At 58.9% G+C, this 8634-nt stretch overlaps 1 long non-coding RNA gene across 1 annotated transcript; it reads right to left on the bottom strand.

Moving 5' to 3' along the window:
- Window positions 1-918: 918 nt before the first annotated feature.
- On the bottom strand, window positions 919-3470 carry LOC130592249 (uncharacterized). Its single transcript, XR_008970499.1, has 3 exons — window positions 3412-3470; window positions 2308-2361; window positions 919-1032 (listed from the first exon to the last, which is right to left on the bottom strand). It is a non-coding gene; the product is annotated as an uncharacterized LOC130592249 (long non-coding RNA).
- Window positions 3471-8634: the final 5164 nt, after the last annotated feature.

Here is an 8634-nt window from a genome sequence, read left to right as displayed (position 1 = left end):
TAGGGCCACAATGGGGTGACCCCCCCCATATAGGCTCCCAATGGGATGTCCCACCTCTATAGGGCCCCAATGGGGTGACCCCCCCCATATAGGCTCCCAATGGGATGTCCCACCTCTATAGGGCCCCAATGGGGTGACCCCCCCCATATAGGCTCCCAATGGGATATCCCACCTCTATAGGGCCCCAATGGGGTGACCCCCCCCATATAGGCTCCCAATGGGATATCCCACCTCTATAGGGCCCCAATGGGGTGACCCCCCCTATATAGGCTCCCAATGGGATATCCCACCTCTATAGGGCCCCAATGGGGTGATCCCCCCTATATAGGCTCCCAATGGGATGAGCCTTTCCTATAGAGCCACAATGGGGTGACCTCCCCCATACGGGCTCCCAATGGGATACCCCACCTCTATAGGGCCCCAATGGGGTGATCCCCCCTATATAGGCTCCCAATGGGATGAGCCTTTCCTATAGGGCCCCAATGGGGTGACCCCCCCCATATGGGCTCCCAATGGGATATCCCACCTCTATAGGGCCCCAATGGGGTGACCCCCCCCATATAGGCTCCCAATGGGATATCCCACCTCTATAGGGCCCCAATGGGGTGACCCCCCCCATATGGGCTCCCAATGGGATGAGCCTTTCCTATAGGGCCCCAATGGGGTGACCCCCCCCATATGGGCTCCCAATGGGATATCCCACCTCTATAGGGCCCCAATGGGGTGACCCCCCCCATATAGGCTCCCAATGGGATATCCCACCTCTATAGGGCCCCAATGGGGTGACCCCCGCCATATAGGCTCCCAATGGGATATCCCACCTCTATAGGGCCCCAATGGGGTGACCCCTTCCTATAGGGCCATAATGGGCTGTACCATATAGGACCCCAATGAGGGGGGGGGGGGGCTATGGGGTGGGGGTTACCTCGCCCTGGGGGGGGGTCACCCTTAGCACCCTGTGGGTCTCGAACTCCTCCAGGTTAACGCAGGGGTGGAAGGAGACGTCGTCCACACGGACCTGGGTGCCATAGCCTGGAGGGGTATGGGTGCTATGGGTGCTATGGGTGCTATGGGTGCTATGGGTGCTATGGGTGCTATGGGTGCTATGGGGGCTATGGGTGCTATGGGTGCTATGGGTGCTAGGGGTGATATAGGTGATAGGGGTGCTATGGAAGATATAGGAGCTATGGGTGCTATGGGTGCTATGGGGGCTATGGGTGCTATGGGTGCTATGGGTGCTATGGGTGCTATGGGTGCTATGGGGGCTATGGGTGCTATGGGGGCTATGGGTGCTATGGGGGCTATGGGGGCTATGGGGGCTATGGGTGCTATGGGTGCTATGGGTGCTATGGGTGCTATGGGGGCTATGGGGGCTATGGGGGCTATGGGGGCTATGGGGGGGCTATGGGGGCTATGGGGGCTATGGGAGGATATGGGGGGTATGGGTGCTATGGGGGCTATGGGGGGTATGGGGGCTATGGGGGCTATGGGAGGATATGGGGGGTATGGGTGCTATGGGGGCTATGGGGGCTATGGGGGCTATGGGGGCTATGGGGGCTATGGGGGCTATGGGGGGTATGGGGGCTATGGGGGCTATGGGGGCTATGGGGGCTATGGGTGCTATGGGGCTGTGGGGGGTATGGGGCTATGGGGGCTATGGGGGCTATGGGTGCTATGGGTGCTATGGGGGCTATGGGGGCTATGGGGGGGTATGGGGGCTATGGGGCTGTGGGGGGTATGGGGCTATGGGGGCTATGGGGGCTATGGGGGCTATGGGGGCTATAGGGGGGTATGAGGGGTATGGGGCTGTGGGGGGTATGGGAGGTATGGGGGCTATGGGGGCTATGGGGGGTATGGGGGGTATGGGGGCTATGGGGGGTATGGGGGCTATGGGGGTATGGGGGCTATGGGGCTATGGGGGCTATGGGGGGTATGGGGGGTATGGGGGTTATGGGGGGGATGGGTGCTATGGGGCTATGGGGGTATGGGTCAATGGGGATCAATGGGGATCAATGGGGTTCAATGGGGTTCAATGGGGATCAATGGGGTCAATGGGGTTCAATGGGGTTCAATGGGGATCAATGGGGTTCAATGGGGGTCAATGGGGTTCAATGGGGATCAATGGGGTTCAATGGGGGTCAATGGGGTTATAATGGGGTTTAATGGGGTTTAATGGGGTTCAATGGGGTTCAATGGGGGTTAATGGGGTTCAATGGGGATCAATGGGGTTCAATGGGGGTCAATGGGGTTCAATGGGGATCAATGGGGTTCAATGGGGGTCAATGGGGGTCACTGTGGGGCTCTCACCCCTTAGCTCCGCTTTTCCCACGCAGAATTCCTCGCTCAGCCCAAGGCGCAGCTCTGGGGGGGCAATGGGGGCACCCATGGGTGCTGGGTGGGGGGGGCACCCATAGGGGATGGGGGGGGGGGCACCCATGGGTGCTGGGTGGGGGTCACCCATAGGGGATGGGGGGGGGGGGCACCCATGGGTGCTGGGAAGGGGGGCACCCACAGGTGATGGGGGGGGCACCCATGGGTGCTGGGGGGGGCCCCATAGGGGATGGGGGGGGCACCCATAGGGGATGGGGGGGAACCTATAGGTGATGGGGGGGCACCCATGGGTGCTGGGTGGGGGGTACCCATAGGTGATGTGGGGGACCCATAGGGGATGGGGGGGGGGCACCCATGGGTGCTGGGGGGGGGGGGCACCCATAGGGGATGGGGTGGGGGCACCCATAGGTGATGGGGGGGGGCACCCATGGATGCTGGGGGGGGCAATGGGGGGCAATGGGGGCACCCATGGGTGCTGGGGGGGGTACCCATAGGTGATGGGACGGGACCCATAGGTGATGAGGGGGGCACCCATTGCTGATGAAGGGGGCACCCATAGGTGAGGCGGGGGACCCATAGGGGATGGGGGGGGGCACCCATAGGTTAAGGGGGCGGGGCACCCATAGGTGATGGGGGGGGACCCATAGGTTCTGGGGGGGGCACCCATGGGTGCTGGCTGGGGGTCACCCATAGGTGATGGGGGGGACCCATAGGGGATGGGGGGGGAACCTATTGGTGATGGGGGGTGCACCCATAGGGGGGCGGGGCACCCATAGGTGATGGGGGGACCCATAGGTGATGGGGGGGGCACCCATGGGTGCTGGCTGGGGGTCACCCATAGGTGATGGGGGGGGGGCACCCATAGGTGATGGGGGGGCACCCATAGGTGATGTGGGGGGACCCATAGGTGATGGGGGGGGCACCCATGGGTGCTGGCTGAGGGTCACTCATAGGTGATGGGGGGGACCCATAGGTGCTGGGTGGGGGGCACCCATAGGTGATGGGGGAGGGGGCAATGGGGGTGAATGGGGGCACCCATGGGTGCTGGGTGGGGGGCACCCATGGGTGCCCCCCCCTCACCTCTGCAGTTGGGGATGTAGCACTTGAGGCGCATCTCCCCCTGCACGTCCACCTTAAGGCCCCATAGATGGTCAAAATAATGGGGGGGACCCCCATATAGGGTTAAAAGGGGGGGGACACCCCCATATAGGGTTAAAAGGGGGGGGACACCCCATATAGGGTTAAAAGGGGGGGGACACCCCATATAGGGTTAAAAGGGGGGGACACCCCATATAGGGTTAAAAGGGGGGGGGACACCCCCATATAGGGTTAAAAGGGGGGGGACACCCCATATAGGGTTAAAAGGGGGGGGGACACCCCCATATAGGGTTAAAAGGGGGGGGACACCCCATATAGGGTTAAAAGGGGGGGGACACCCCATATAGGGTTAAAAGGGGGGGGACACCCCCATATAGGGTTAAAAGGGGGGGGACACCCCCATATAGGGTTAAAAGGGGGGGGACACCCCATATAGGGTTAAAAGGGGGGGGGACACCCCCATATAGGGTTAAAAGGGGGGGGGACACCCCCATATAGGGTTAAAAGGGGGGGGGACACCCCCATATAGGGCCTCAATGGGGGTATCCCCCCCATAGAGGCCCATAATGGTTCGGTCCCCCCCTATGGCGGCCCAGGCCGGACTGAACCATTGTGGGTCCTGGGGGGGGGGGTCAGGACCCACATTGGGGCTCAGCACCACGGTGAGGCGCTCCAGGACGTCCACGAAGAGCTCCTCCCCCTATGTGTGGGGCAGAGAAAGGGGGGTTAGGGGGGGATGGGGCTGGGATGGACTGGGATGGACTGGGATATAATGGGATTGCATTGGGATGCATTGGGATGGGACTGGGATGGACTGGGATGGAACTGGGATGGACTGGGATATAATGGGATGGAATTGGGATTGCATTGGGATGCATTGGGATGGGACTGGGATGGAATGGGATGGGACTGGGATGGAATGGGATGGAACTGGGATGCATTGGGATGGGACTGGGATGGACTGGGAATGAACTGGGATGGACTGGGATGAACTGGGATGGGCTGGGAATGAACTGGGATGGACTGGGATGGAACTGGGATGCATTGGGATGGGACTGGGATGGATTGGGATGGACTGGGATGGACTGGGATGGAATGGGATGGAATGGGATGGAACTGGGATGGACTGGGATGGGATTATGATGGAATGGGATGGAATGGGATGGACTGGGATGGATTGGGATGGACTGGGATGGAATTGGGATGGAACTGGGATGCATTGGGATGGACTGGGATGGATTGGGATGGAATGGGATGGAATGGGATGGAATTGGGATGGAATGGGATGGAATGGGATGGACTGGGATGGAATGGGATGGAATTGGGATGGAATGGGATGGAATGGGATGGACTGGGATGGATTGGGATGGAATGGGATGGAATGGGATGGACTGGGATGGACTGGGATGGAACTGGGATGGACTGGGATGGAACTGGGATGGGATTGGGATGGACTGGGATGGACTGGGATGGAACTGGGATGGGATTGGGATGGACTGGGATGGACTGGGATGGAACTGGGATGGAACTGGGATGGGATTGGGATGGACTGGGATGGACTGGGATGGACTGGGATGGAACTGGGATGGACTGGGATGGACTGGGATGGAACTGGGATGGGATTGGGATGGACTGGGATGGACTGGGATGGAACTGGGATGGGATTGGGATGGAATGGGATGGAACTGGGATGGAACTGGGATGGACTGGGATGGACTGGGATGGAACTGGGATGGGATTGGGATGGACTGGGGTGGACTGGGATGGGACTGGGATGGAATGGGATGGAACTGGGATGGGACTGGGATGGAACTGGGCTATAAGGGATGGGACTGGGATATAATGGGATGCATTGGGATGCACTGGGATCCATTGGGATGGGACTGGGATAGAATGGGATGCATTGATATTGCAGGGGGATGCACTGGGATGTGCTGGGATCCATTGGGATCCATTGGGATCCATTGGGATGCACTGGGATCCATTGGGATCCATTGGGATGCACTGGGATGCATTGGGGTCCATTGGGATGCACTGGGATCCATTGGGATCCATTGGGATGCACTGGGATCCATTGGGATGAACTGGGATGCACTGGGATGCATTGGGATCCATTGGGATGCACTGGGATGCACTGGGATCCATTGGGGTCCATTGGGGTCCATTGGGATGAACTGGGATCCATTGGGATGCATTGGGATCCATTGGGATGCACTGGGATCCATTGGTATGCACTGGGATGCACTGGGATCCATTGGGATCCATTGGGGTCCATTGGGATGCACTGGGATCCATTGGGTTCCATTGGGGTCCATTGGGATGCACTGGGATCCATTGGGATGCATTGGGATCCATTGGGATGCACTGGGATGCACTGGGATCCATTGGGATCCATTGGGGTCCATTGGGATGCACTGGGATCCATTGGGATGAACTGGGATCCATTGGGATCCATTGGCTATGGGGCAGGGGGGGGTCACTCACCTGCTCCCCCCGGGCCACCCCCAGGGGTCTCGTGGCGGCCGAGCCCGGAGCCACCTTGGAGCGTTGCGTGTCCGCCCCGAACTGCAACGGGAACAATGGGGACAATGGGAACAATGGGAACAATGGGGACAATGGGGACAATGGGAACAATGGGGACAATGGGGACAATGGGAACAATGGGGACAATGGGGACAATGGGAACAATGGGGACAATGGGGACAATGGGAACAATGGGGACAATGGGGACAATGGGGACAATGGGAACAACGGGAACAATGGGAATGGGAATGGAACGGGAACAATGGGGACAATGGGAACAACGGGAACAATGGGAATGGGAATGGAACGGGAACAATGGGGACAATGGGAACAATGGGGACAATGGGAACGGGAACAACGGGAACGGGAACAATGGGAATGGGAATGGAACGGGAACAACGGGAACAACGGGAATGGAACGGGAACAACGGGAACAATGGGAACAATGGGAATGGAACGGGAACAGCGGGAACAATGGGAACAATGGGAACAACGGGAACGGGAATGGGAACAACGGGAATGGAACGGGAACAATGGGAATGGAATGGGAAAAATGGGGATGGGAACAATGGGAATGGGAACAACGTGAATGGAACGGGAACAGCGGGAATGGGAACAATGGGAATGGAACGGGAACAACGGGAATGGAATGGGAAGAACGGGAATGGGAACAACGGGAATGGAACGGGAACAATGGGAATGGTACGGGAACAACGGGAATGGAACGGGAACAACGGGAATGGAACGGGAACAACGGGAATGGAACGGGAACAATGGGAATGGTACGGGAACAACGGGGACGGGAACAATGGGAATGGAACGGGAACAACGGGAATGGAACGGGAACAACGGGAATGGAACGGGAACAATGGGAATGGAACGGGAACAATGGGAATGGAACGGGAACAACGGGAATGGAACGGGAACAACGGGAATGGAACGGGAACAATGGGAATGGAACGGGAACAACGGGAATGGAACGGGAACAACGGGAACGGGAACAACGGGAATGGAACGGGAACAGCGGGAACGGGAACAACGGGAACAACGGGACCGGGAATGGGAGGGGAACGGGAACGCGGATGGGGATGGGAACGGGAGCGGGGATGGGAACGGGAATGGGGATGGGATTGGGAGGCATGGGGGGCACTGGGATGCACTGGGGGATGCTGGGAAAGGACTGGGATATACTGGGATGTACTGGGGGGTAATTGGGATGCATTGGGATGCACTGGGATGCACTGGGGGGTAATTGGGATGCATTGGGGTGCACTGGGGGGTAATTGGGATGCAGTAGGATGCACTGGGGGGTAATTGGGATGCATTGGGATGCACTGGGATGCACTGGGGGGTAATTGGGATGCATTGGGGTGCACTGGGGGGGAATTGGGATGCACTGGGATGCACTGGGGGGTAATTGGGATGCATTAGGATGCACTGGGGGGTAATTGGGATGCATTGGGATGCACTGGGATGCACTGGGGGGTAATTGGGATGCATTGGGGTGCACTGGGGTGCACTGGGGGGTAATTGGGATGCATTGGGGTGCACTGGGGGGTAATTGGGATGCATTGGGGTGCACTGGAGGGTAATTGGGATGCACTGGGATGCACTGGGGGGTAATTGGGATGCATTGGGATGCACTGGGATGCACTGGGGGGAAATTGGGATGCATTGGGATGCACTGGGATGCACTGGGGGGTAATTGGGATGCATTGGGATGCACTGGGATGCACTGGGGGGTAATTGGGATGCAGTGGGGTGCACTGGGGGGGGGGGTAATTGGGATGCACTGGGCTGCACTGGGGGGTAATTGGGATGCACTGGGATGCACTGGGGGGTAATTGGGATGCATTGGGATGCACTGGGATGCACTGGGGGGTAATTGGGATGCATTGGGGTGCACTGGGATGCACTGGGGGGTAATTGGGATGCATTGGGGTGCACTGGGGGGTAATTGGGATGCACTGGGATGCACTGGGGGGTAATTGGGATGCATTGGGATGCACTGGGATGCACTGGGGGGTAATTGGGATGCATTGGGATGCACTGGGATGCACTGGGGGGTAATTGGGATGCATTGGGGTGCACTGGGGGGTAATTGGGATGCACTGGGATGCACTGGGATGCACTGGTAATTGGGATGCATTGGGGTGCACTGGGATGCACTGGGGGGTAATTGGGATGCATTGGGGTGCACTGGGGGGTAATTGGGATGCATTGGGATGCACTGGGATGCACTGGGGGGTAATTGGGATGCATTGGGATGCACTGGGGTGCACTGGGGGGTAATAGTGGTTCACTGGGATGCACTGGGATGCACTGGGACCCCCCCAGCCCATACTGGGATCCAATGGACCCCAAACTGGGATGCACTGGGATGCACTGGGACCCCCCCAGCCCATACTGGGATCCAATGGACCCCAAACTGGGATGCACTGGGATGCACTGGGAGATCGTAAGAAAACAATTGGGATGCACTGGGGTGCACTGGGGGGTAATTGGGATGCATTGGGGTGCACTGGGATGCACTGGGGGGTAATTGGGATGCATTGGGGTGCATTGGGATGCACTGGGGTGCACTGGGGGGTAATTGGGATGCATTGGGGTGCATTGGGATGCACTGGGGTGCACTGGGGGGTAATTGGGATGCATTGGGATGCACTGGGGGGTAATTGGGAT

This window comes from Pezoporus wallicus, unplaced genomic scaffold (assembly GCF_028554395.1).
Source record: "Pezoporus wallicus isolate ANWC-B61680 ecotype Strahan unplaced genomic scaffold, APGP_CSIRO_Pwel_v1 contig_13097, whole genome shotgun sequence".
Lineage (NCBI taxonomy): Eukaryota > Metazoa > Chordata > Aves > Psittaciformes > Psittacidae > Pezoporus > Pezoporus wallicus.
This window is presented reverse-complemented; position numbering and strand designations above follow the sequence as displayed.